This window comes from Dermacentor variabilis, chromosome 5 (genome assembly GCF_050947875.1).
Source record: "Dermacentor variabilis isolate Ectoservices chromosome 5, ASM5094787v1, whole genome shotgun sequence".
Classification (NCBI taxonomy): domain Eukaryota; kingdom Metazoa; phylum Arthropoda; class Arachnida; order Ixodida; family Ixodidae; genus Dermacentor; species Dermacentor variabilis.
Window position 1 is genome coordinate 72,198,267 of NC_134572.1, and position 12,681 is coordinate 72,210,947.

A 12,681-nucleotide genomic window follows, 5' to 3' on the forward strand; every position below is an offset into this window, starting at 1 on the left:
ACGCCTCCGCCGTTGCGGCGCGCGCTGAATGGCTGCTTTGACAAAACCGGAAATTCACTTGCGCCACCTGAATTTCCGGTTTTGTCAAAGCAGCCATTCAGAGCGCGCCGCAACGGCGGAGGCGTGGCCAGGGCGAAACTTTCGCGGCGGCGAACGTTTCAGAATACGTCCCCTGATTATGCATCATTAAACGGAACAACAAAATAATTTCTCCTTATTCGACCACATTTCCCCATTAGCCCTCGACAAGTGGTTAAAAGCTTTCGGAATGTACCCACTTCGCCTGTCTGTCACGCGACGTCGCAAATCCGAGAAAGCTCACCGCGTCAAAGTGACGTGTACGCGTTCAAGATGCATTAATATGCCGAACAAAACAGATTTTTTTTTTGAGTAGGCAGCGGCTGCCTCGTTCCGAAAAGAATAGATGACGGCTGCCCGCCGATCGTTCAGGCACTCGCTACTAGCAACTTCCGGTGAGCATGTATTTATTTCCGTATAATAAACCGTCTTGATTGGCAGTAAAACGTTATCGAGCCCTTTTGGTACGTATACGACATCTCTCTGGGAACTCTTCCTTGCTGAGGATCCGTTTTAGTGGCATTCTTAACCTTCCGTTGCACGCCGCCACGATTTTGGACGAGCGACCGCAAGCTAAGTAAGCAGAAGCGGACCAATCGCAGACAGCGACACCACCCTCTTCATCCGGATATCTATTTTCACTACGCTGGCACCGCCCCATCGAATCCCTCTCGACTTGAGCGGGCTCCTTGCCTCTTGTAAACCAATTAGATGAATAACACCGCACAATGTAGGCAATGTTATTCATTTTAAAAGCTAACAGAGGTTACTTACTACGAACGAGGAGAGCGTTTGATTGGCCAAGTCATACAACACTGCGGGTTACCACCCGATGCTTGCGTCGGTGATTATGTAAATTTAACGTCGGAAGATTGTAATAAAAACAGACTGGAATGGTTTACGTTAAGGGGCCCCAGGCATGTTAAACTTAGAGGGAGATAGAAGGAAAAGAAATACAGGGGCGTTAACTACGAGCAGGTTTTCGGTTTCCTTCTCTGCTTGGGGATGGAGGACAAGGGTAAGGAAAGGGGTGGGAGGAGGAGAGAAAAACAACAACACAGAAGCGTCACAGGCGTTCAGACAGACTAGAATTGCAAAAGACTCAATAATGTTTGCGCGGTCTTCTCATTTCAAGACGAGTCACGTATAGGTTGTAGAACTATGTCTTCTGAGAGAGGCCTATCGTCTGAGTAGTCGAGGAGGAAGAGGAGTGGTTATTTCTGCAGGTGGACCTAGCCTTGTTCAAGCTGCCGACAATTGCTTCACCCGAATGTCACTTATCACATGCGGTAGGGTGAGAAGCCAGACACAATACAGCTTGTAAAACGCATAGGTAAGTGTGTGTCTGCATGCAGCATAGCCCGGAATCGTGATAACCTCTACGTGAACGGATGCTCAGAAATATCAGTGTTCTTGTGATATTTGCCAGTGAAGCTGGACAATGTTACGGCCCCTCAAACGCTCCCTTCAAATGATCTTTTACTTCTGCAGTTATGTTATACATGAAGGGATACACGGAGCCGGGCGCAATAAGAGACAGCAAAATCACTCGAATTATAACCAAGTGTAGAGGTTCTCGTCAAAATCTAATAACGCTTTTACGAAGCGTCGCGGTTAGAATCATACGGATTTAGCGCGAAACTAAGATAGCAAAACCTTCACCACATGTTTTTCTGCTACGTCATCTGAACATCTAATGAAGAGACTGTATAACTCCTCTAGAATAGCAGAAAGTTGTCTAGTCCCGATACTAAAGTAATGGAAGCCTCCACTCGAACTAACATAATATCGGCCTACTGCTCTTGCCAGTATTGTTGGGACGTTAATGGAAGTAATGCCTCTCATACGCCCTAAGTAGTTCCTTGAGCACTGAAATGAAGTAGGTTGGGGGCGATGTATCCTGATGCAGTAACTGGCTTCAACATCGTCGATCTTGTGTCTTCGATCAAGAAGCACAAATTAGCCAACCGTCTCTCTGCAGCGCTAATCGTAGACGCTTATGATAAGGTTTCGCATGAAACCCTTTTGACGCACTCGTGGCTGCTAACATTGGGGCTTCACCTTTCTATGTCTTCGGTGCTGTCTGAACCGAAGAAATTTCGTTGTTTTCACTGCATGTTTCCGAACTACTAGTCACTATACGAGTCGTAAAGCCTCAAGGGGTGACGTTTTGAGTACAGTTTTGTTCGTCCTCGTTTTCTTTCGGCTGGCGAAAGCATTACAACCCACAGTCAGTCTCTCAATTTACGCACACGATACCTGCAACAGCGCTTCAGGAGTGACTCACCCGCAGGTCCGCACAAGATTAGAAAACGTTGTAACAATGACATCTGCCTGTTTATGGAAACAAAGCCTCCGCGTCGCGAAAAAATATGCGCGTTAGTCCTATTTATGGGAAAATCTTAGAGTGATGTAGAGTACGCAGGCCCAGGCGCTTAGAAACTGCCTTGGTCTCCCACGATGCGCCTCAACTTCCGCAAGAATTGCAATTTCCAGGGATTATCCAGTGAATAAATATATCGTTACTGACACGTTTAGAACAAAGAATCGGCGCCTTTCTAGGCTCCAGTAGGAAGACCTTGCTTCTCTTTTAGAAAGTAAAGCAAAGATGACCTTTTAGAACATTGTATGCATTATTACCTCCTATGGCTCGTCCATCTGATTCCACGCCTCCAGCAACACTGCCATCTGCTTCATGGTGACTCCGGTAACTGCAAGTGTGCCTCTGCATCTAAGGAGTTGGAAATAAATCCGACTTCAAAGCTCTAAGCAAGCTGCACTGCAGGTGTAGTATAAAGCGTACTGCGACCAAATTACAATATTTAAACAGAGGGCTCTCCGACTCCAAGGATCTCAACTGGTCTGGTGGCTATTCCGATATGCCGGCAAGATGTTCAAGCACTCTTCAGTTACGATATGGAAAGGAGCCGACTTTGCCGACTTCTCTACTGCGGACTTCTATGTTAACCAATAGACACCAAATCTCTGGGCTATATTCTGCCACACGAAGGCAATTCTAGAACCTCTCCAGTCAGCTCAGCCTCTCAGCCCACATAATCTGGTTACAGGGATTGCAATACGCTACCATAATGCGGTTAACAGAGGCTACAGATTATTATTTCAAAGGCGTAGGGGAACTGCTATTCCATCGACGATGAAAGTGCCGATCAAGCTGCCCATGAGCCATATGGATAACCTGAAAGCACCTACATTTTGTGATCAAGAACAGACGCAGTGCGGAACATTAAGGTAATGGACTACTCTGGAGTTCACTACCCGGTGCCTACAGGCCTTGGGTACATAAGTCAAATTACAAGTTTTACTCAGCTTCACTAGCCGTGAAGAAACCTTATTGTGTCGCCTGCGAGAAAACCCTTTCCTTACGAAGGCGTATTCATTCCTAATTTGACAGCCGGCTGTTGCTAATAGTAACGCATGTGGCATGGAAGAAACAATAAAACACAACCTATGTAACTGCCCATAGTACAAAGATGAGAATTTTGCAATTTGTGCAGCTTTAGGAAAATTAAATGGTGGGCTTTTTACAAAAAACAAAGTCCGGAGAGCATGGCTTCGTGTGTCTGCAATGTACAAAGCCACAAAAGCACTGCTGCGTTTCGTGATATGCACTAGCTTACGTTTGTATGCTTCAGTGTGCATGTGTATGCTTGAGTGTTCATGTTATTTATTACCTTTTCGTTTATACAGTCACTTCATTACAGGTGAGATATTGTGCGCTTTAGCGGCATCGCTTTTTCACCTCTCTTCATTAATGCCTAAGTGAAAGATGGAATATTTCATGACTTTTCGTCTGAAAACCGACCCCAGCAGCAAAAATCTAAGCCATAGTCGCAAATTTGGCTCGCGTCACAAGAGGATAGCTTGAAAAGGAAGCGTTGAAAGCATTTAACCCTGGTTATGAAGCAGATTACCCCATGCTGGAGAGAATTGTGTCTGTATACGGTGCCTCCGGAGGTACCAAAAGGGCTACGTTAACTGCGTGCCTTCCTTCAGCACCCATAGGAAAAGCCCCTCACTACAACCAAGACGGCGTGGCGTTGCCTTTCAAGTATTTGAAAGGTCGCTTTGGCTTGACGAAGAGATTGTCCATTGGCATTCGCCCTAAAATAGAGGTGAGATGCTCACTGCAGGACTTGAAGTTTACATGCGCGATTCCAGAAGCAGGTTACCGCGCGACGAAAAATATCTATGATACATGTTTCGGAGTTTGCTATGTTCTTTAGCTTTTTTTATGAAAGAGCAGAGAACAGTTGGTCATCATATTTTATGTCCATTGCAGGAAGAAGGCTTCTCCTAGCGGTCTCTAATTCTTACTCTTGCATTATCCCACTCCATTCTATAATGGCAGATTTCCTAAGCTAATACCATCAACTAGAGTGCCATTTCTCACTGCCCGACACCCATTGTATTACTCTAATGAGCTACCAGTTATCTCAGTTATGCATTGCCTGGACGGGCCAACTGTACCTGCCCCTCTCAATGACACCTAACATATTAGCCACACGTTTGATCCCTGGTTCATAATATGTCTTCCTGTCTATAAACCCATGCGTTTCATTTTGTGTTCCATCGCTCGATGTGCGCTCGTTAGGTTCTTAAGCTTCTTTGATTTCTACCGAATTTTAGCCCCGCGGGTAGAGTGCATCGGCTTCACTTTTTTTGTAGCCATTGAACACTAACTTAGCCTTACCTGTGAGCGCTGTGTTTGCGCAGCTAAATATTTTTTTCCCTTTATGTATTCTGCGTCGTGTTCTTTGCGGCCTCTCGATTGATCGAGTAAACAAATTATCAGTCCTGTTCTAACACCGTGGCGCCTTGCTGGTGCGCTGAAGGGCACCAGTTCAGGATGTGCTAGCGTGCTTGCAGGTCATATTGTTTTGCGCCTACAGAATGAAACGCTATGTGGCGAAGAAATGACATATAAGCAGGGTTACAAAACACAACGCCACCTTTCGCCAGCCTAATTTCAGCTTGAAACACTTACAGTTAGCGCAGTGTGTATGAAAATTGAGGTATCATGACCTCGTTCAAGAATAGGTGTTTTCAACGCACGACAGTAGGCATTAAAAAATTCCTGCGATATGGCAGCATTGCTCGTAGGGTTTTTTGGGGTAGTCATTGTATAGATTATGCTGGCGGTATTTGCCGCTGTGAGTTATCGTCAAAAGGAGTGGCAGAAAGTGGTAAGGGGTTGAAAGCCAAAGAGACGAAATTAAGTCGAAGTATGAAGGAAAATACCCTAAAGGGCGAGGAAGAGTGCGGCATCGGAGTTGAGAAAGACGGGCACGGACAATTACGTCAGTATCACGAGACGGAGGCACATCATCTTGCTAGTTCTCTGGGATACAGGGGTGGAGTCATTGAGTACAACACCCTCGCAAAAAGGCTGTCGGGCCTGTAAAGCAGGATGCAGCGTGAGCAGCGTCGTGCTTCCTTGGCAGTCGCTTGGTCGTCGAATATGCGTCGAATATTCGAATATGCAGAAAAAGCACGAACCTTGTCATGATACTAGGACAGGTGATGGAGGCGACGAGAGAAATAATCATCGTGAGACCCAGGAGCAACACGAAGCTTGACTTTAAACGTTAGGGTGTGCTAGGAGGCAGCAGAATGAAAGGACACGCAAGGATCCTTTTCAGCTGACGTCTGCTGGAGATAAATTGGTTTGTGGAAAATGGCTTCGGACTTACCTGCAGTGTGGAATAGGCTATAGTTATAAAACCCTCTGTTACTCAATTAAGTTACACTGAAACATTACTCCTAGGAAAACAGTGAGAGTAAATGTGCACCGATGAAATCTTTATGACGTTCTCACAGTAAACGGCTCGCGTTCTGCTTCAACAAAGGTGTGACGTTCATTCAATGAGACGGCCTGCAGAGAGATTGTCCATTGATAGAATGCCCCAAGCGCTATCGTACAGCATCTTAGTTAATGGCTGAGTTGCGCGCGGATATTTAACGTAGATGCGACAAATACCTCATGTGGCAAATGTTAAACATTTGGTTCAAAGTACGTCGGCGGGCAAAAGTTCGTCACAATCTGCTTAGCTTTGAAAGCCATTGAATTTATAAAAAAATAAGTGGAAGAGTTTTATGGTGATCCGGATAGATTTTTCTTTTTTTTCCGGAAGTAAAGAGCGTTAGAACGTCTGCTACGCTTAGGCGACTGCGGCCGCCTCAAGAACTTCTCTTCACCAAAAGATCAATAAAGGTCACGAGGTACATTGTTGGAGAGCAATACAAGACAAGAAAAAGAGCCGGCCCATCGAGTGCCATCGTGTGAGGGACAGTAGTGGTATGGAATGGAAAGAAACATGAGAACGAGCGTGTTCAATACTTCCTGTAGTGTTCGAGCCGTCAGCGAATTTAGCTGACACCGTGTTTTGTGAAAGACAGCAGTAGTCCCACAGGGAGAAGTCCCTCTAAATCGACGACTGCGACCGGCAATGGCGAAGTTCTTCCGCAAGCCTTTGCAAAGTGCATCTACACATAACTAGAGCAGAAAAGTCGAGCACAAGGATAAAACAAAAGGAATTATGAGGTGAGCGTCTCTAGAGCAATGCCTTTTTTCGACCCTGTCACGCAAATGCTGGTCCGCCACCTTATTGGGCAGATTGAACAGTCCAACGAATCGAGTGTAACAAAACAAACTTCATTCTAACTAAAAAAGAAACACACGAACACAGCATAAAAACGTCATGACAGAAGAGAAGGACATTAAGCACAACAGATCAATAACAATCCTACGTTATGAACGCTCGCAGGAGACTGACTCTTACAAGAAGCTCCAAACACTATATGCATGAGCAGAACATGCTGTCCCTGAACTAGATTAAGTGTGGAATGCGCTTTCCAAACTAAATATATTCACCAGTGGTAAGTCCACTACATCCTTCGTGGAACGCTCACTCATGTGGCCTGCGAACTTCTGGCTCGTGTCCTTGCCTGACGTGGACACGGCCAAACGGCAAGCCGAGCGCTGGGCCTGGTGGTCGACGGCAGCGCCTCGCCGAAATATTAATTAGGTGGGGCGCCTCGCGTGACACACGGGGCGGGGGCGAGAACCAGACCAGCATGGCAAGGCCTTGTATAAGTTGCCAGGACGCAGTGACTTGTGTCACGTCCATTCTACTCATGCTGTCACGTCTTCCTCTCACGTGTGCTTCGCTTCGGCACCGTGCTTGTCATCTCATTTGTCTTCTCATGGATCATTTCTGTCGTCTGCTATTGTCAAGCATCTCAGACACTAAGAGCTAGAGGTGTTCGCTGCATGTATCGCTGAACATACTTAAAATGAAAAATATAAGTACTATTGATTTTATATTTATAGGAAATAGCTTAGCGAAACATGCTAATCTATTACACAAAAATGAAAATATGGCGGAGTGAAAAAAAACGCGAATATACTATACCCAAATTCATATGCTGATAAAATAGTTCACAAAAGACACATATGGAGCATCTAGCTTTGTCTGTATACTGCTTAAAGAACTGCGTTTACGTACGGTCACGTGTGGCCACGCCTGTTGGCCTGGAAGTCATGATTTGTTACTTACGATATAATGCACCAGCAAGAGTTTCGGAGCATTACTGCGTGTCATGCCAGAAAAAAAATTCAATCTTTGAACTTGGCCGGCACACACATTTCATGAACCTGGTACTTTACACCTCTCGCATTCTAGCTGACTGAAGCTAACATTTAGTTAGCTAAACCTAACTAAACGATACGCCAATAAAGCCTACCGTAAGTTTTACAGCCGTGAAGGTCATATAGAAAATAAATGTACAAATATTTTGAATGCAGTTTTACGTGCTCTAGAAGTTAACCACGCGTTCGAAGAGCTTTTGATGTCATGACTATGTTTGCTGTTTGTAGCATAATAAAGTAAGTAGTGATTGAAAATCGCTGGCAGAGGCCTTCGTTCGCTTCACTTTGCAGAATGCTTGCAGCCTCTGCCTTACGGCGCTATGAGCTATTGCATTGTTTTTTGCTTGCTTATGGGGGCATGAATGCTTACTGCGGTATGAGCCATTGATGATGACAGTTTTGTTCACGCAGAACAAAAATGTATGGAACCCTAGCCATATTCAGCTTCGCTGAAAAACAAAGCAAGGTATACGTCGATACAGTACTTCTGCCAGCGCATGTCAATCGCAGGGTCCTGAGAACCTGCCCTAGTTTGCAGCTTTAAATTATGTGAACATAACACGCAGAGTAGAGTCGTGTCTAGCATTTTGAAAAGAATCAGCTTTTGACACAAGGGAAAATGTTTTTATATTGCGAGCTGAGTGACTATTTTCACGTGAATACAGTGCGCTGGTAATTCTATGAAAGCCTTGGAACATGCGCACGTTCAAAGGTGGTTTCAGACGAAAGAACACAATATTGCTTGACGTAAGAAAATTCTTATAGAATTATAATTATCGACGAACCTCTTCTTGAAGCTCTGCGATCCGTTAATCGAATTAGATTTTCATTATCGCATAGAGCGACGCAAAATATTCTGTACTGCTTCTTGCGGTTAAATACAGCTTCTTACAGGGAATCAGAATAAGAATCAGAATTTATTATTAGAAGTTGGGTCACATTACAAGTATTTAGTATACAGAAGGAGGTCCCATAGTCAGAGAATGTATCGGGACCTCCTGTACAGGAACAGTTATTATAGTTGACATCTGAAAGCAACGGTACCATATAATAGGGTAGTATAAAATCAAAAAGAAATGAACGTTAACGGAACAAAATACGCAATCGATTACAAATAATAAAGTTTAGCACATCTCATGGTAGCAGGAGAAATTGCATTAGAAGAAAATACCAGTAGTTTATTTAGAAAAACAAAAATATGGGAAAAACAAAAAAACGAACAAAAGGAAAGGTTACAGTACACCTCGTTAGTCTCTCAATAATAAGTGCGCTTTCAGTTACATTTCAAACTGGTGCAAGGATCTTACGTTTTGTATTACGAAACGAAGAGTGCTCCACACTGATATGGAAGTGAATTCCACGGTCTTTTACTGTAGTTAGTGCGGATTCTTGGTAAAAATGAACTGTTATTCAACGCGAATGTGGTGGTACCATGAATCATCAAGTTAGATGATAAAAATATGATTGATGGTAGCTCATTATTCACAAAACTGTAGAAAAGAAATACCTAGGTATTATTTTGTGAGCCCAGAAATGGTAAGGATGTTATTTTCTTGTGGGAGGGAATCGGCATCAGAATATCGTGACCTACAAGCAATTATTCTGTTGGGTCGGTTCTGAACTGTCTGAAGACGCAATATGAGTGTTATGGCTGTTTCCCCAACATATTATACAGTAAGTAATGTGACAGGGGACAGAAGAGTCGTAAAGCGAGAGTATTGTGGTACGTGTGACGCATGAGCGTGTATTAATTAAGATGCGTATAGCGTAAGCTATTTTCCTTTTTATGTGAGCAATATGATTGTGATATTTCAGATTACAATCAAGTAAAGTGCCAAGGAAAGATACTAGAAAGTCTTGCATCCTTGTTTCCATGGTGTTTGAAACAGTTAGATAAATAACTGAATTTATATTTAGAGTAAATGTGACGCACCCTATGGGTGATGTGAAGGCTTATTTCGAAGTCTCTGAGTTCCCTCAGTGTTCCAGGTAAACTAAACAAAACACCTTGTTTATAGTATGGTACAAATAAGGGGCAGGATATGTGTGACATGTAGGCAGTTTAAACCATGTGGGTTAATTAAGGCTTTTCGAGTAAATTTAGCCTGCGGTCCTGGGAGAACTATCACTGCCACCATGGTCAAATTGAGAGAAATCGGGGGGCATGTCATGACCGATGAGCATGAAAAGCTTATATATATGTGCCACTAAAGTACGCATTTTATAAAAGTTCATTTAGCCAAAAGCTTAAACTAGGAAGTTTTAGCTCGAAAACATTATACGGCGCTGCCCTCTATATCTTTTGGTGTCCCGAGGGAATTCTGTATCACAATGAGCTCAAATTTGGTGAAAATGTGGGGCAAGTCAATCTAACGTGCGGCAGTACATTGGCACAAGTACGAGCTGCGGAAATAAATACTAAACTCCCGTTTTCTCTGTTTTGTTGTATTATGCGAGGTTCGTAGTCAGCTTTGGTGGTGTGTCCTCGATGAACTAAACAAGGTACCTTGCTTATACTTTGTGAAAATAAATGGCAAGCATTGGGTGATGTGTATGAAAGTTAGGAGCCTGTGGAGATAACTGTGATAACTGCGAGATTAATGCAGTATTTGCAGTAAATTTCAGTAAAGTGCTCTCGCACGCTATAAGCGTCTTTAAGGAAACGGCGCAAATATATCGAGATATATTAAATGAATTAGATAAGCCACCGATATCAATTTGGTAAAAATTGGGGAAATATTATACATTATGTGCACGTAAAGTATAGGTGAACCATTGTGTAGGTGAGCTTTTTCTAAATATTTCTTAAGAAGCATTACATGCGGGCAACGTTATGAAGTGTGTGGTTTAATAAGAAGCAACCAAAATTCTTAATAGAACTGCTAAAAAAAATAGAGAGATTCGCTGGAAATTCGGGTGTAATTCTGAAAAGTCGCAAAGGTCTCTCTATTATTCTGCCATTTAAAACGTAATTACGATTCTCTTTAATCTCTGTGCTACGAAAGCTGCTGCATTTATTTCCTGCTCAAGCCTTAATACTTGGAGAATATGAAAAGTTTGTATTGACAGCTTGATTATGGAACGAAAATCTAATCGCACGTGTGGTTGAGGATGAACAGGATGAGGATGAGGATGTGGTTGAGGTTGAGGATGAAATGAGGATGAACAGAAGCTCCGGAACTTATATTTCATAAGTACTTTCTGTGATTCTATAGACGTCCCCGGTTTATCGTTTAGTGTAATATCAAAATGGACAGTGAGAATATTATACTTCATTAAAGTACCATTATTCCTCCCGCAGAGAAATATGTCAGACTTGTTCGAGTTAACTTGACGTCAACCTAAACACTGCCTTATGCTCAAGCAGTTTTCCATTCCGCGTACCTCTTGATGCCTTATTTATAGGAGATAAAAAATATCAAACTTCGTGGGTTATTTGACTTTCACCGCTGTAATAAGAAACCGCACTGGAAAACTTTATTGATTTGCTGTATCTTTTTAATGGGTTCGTCCCTAATTCCTGACACTGGGCGTTTCGTTTATCTTGGGCGAATGCTGAAAATTTGGGCAGGTTTACACGTACCTAAAGCATGCTTGGTTTTTGTTTGCTGAAACGCTTTTTATGTTGAAAAAAATTCTTTGTTCTCGCTTTCTCAAATGCTGATTGGAACTGAAGAGTTTTTTTTTTTAGGGCATAGTATGAACTTCACATTTCCAGCATATTAAAAACGCCTTTTTTTAGAGTTACATTGTTTGCACCTCTACCGCGTGCCAGTCGCAGGTGGCTAGTGCAACACGCTCTCATTCTGACGCCCCTACTTGGAAGTGATGTCACGGGACCCCTCCTCTTCACCACTAGGAATGTTTTCATGGATGGTGAAAGTCAGCCGGTATGCTTCATAGAGCAGTGTTATTTTCTGTTATAAAACGTGCTTCTTCATGGAAAAATTCTGAGGTACTCGACCTAAGCCTTACACACTTCAGCATTTCAACACATTTCTCAACGCAGGTTGTTTTTGTTTCCTCCATCTTTTCTGCCAGGAGCGACTACACTTTTTGTCTTCCTAGTTTTCGATGGTAGTGTCTATAATAGGAGACGTCGTGCCTTGAAGGCTTGTATGAATAGTTTTCGTGATCGCTGTCGCTGAGATTCCTGCAACCACTACCGCCTTCCGGAGGAAGACGTTTCTTCAGCCTACTTGATCCATAGTGGATGTGTATTTTTGTGCAACAATTTATGAAACGAGCACATCACCTTGCTATTAGTTGAAATCCCTCTCGAAGCCACGCAACCACGCTAAGAAAAGCAAATTACCCGAGCGGTACACACAGCAACGCACCGAATGCTGTATTACGGCAGAATCCACGAATTCGAGAAACAAAAGCGTCGCGATAGCAAGTGTCAGTGGTCTGTATGTTCACATCATTTTGCTGGCGCTGGTACATCACGTTATTGCAGAATTTGTTCCTTTATCAGGTGGTCCATTGCCACCTAACTGTGGGAGTATACAGAAGAACGCGCGAATGACCAGCGTCGTAAATTCGTTACATAGGAAAATTCCAGGCATTCCAGTGCTAAAGTCACTCTGGAGGGTCTGGATTGGTAAAAAATAAATTTTCAGGTGCCCGAGGACAACAACCAAATATATTTTACGACCAGTGTCCTCTCCTATATCAGTAGATACGCAAAAAAAAAAGAATAAACTGTATATTGCACGTGCTTGACTGCAGCATAGTTGTCTCGATTTGTGCTGTTTTCTCACTCAGGATATTGTCCTGAAGCGGCTATCAAAACTTTTCGACAAAGACGCTGTCAATGGAGCACACACAAAGACCAAAACCAGCCGGCAGTTTCGGTGCGTTAATGTAAAGCCGACGATTATTCTGTATGTCCGTAAATTCGCCCCACTGAGCAGTAACCGTTTAAAATAAAA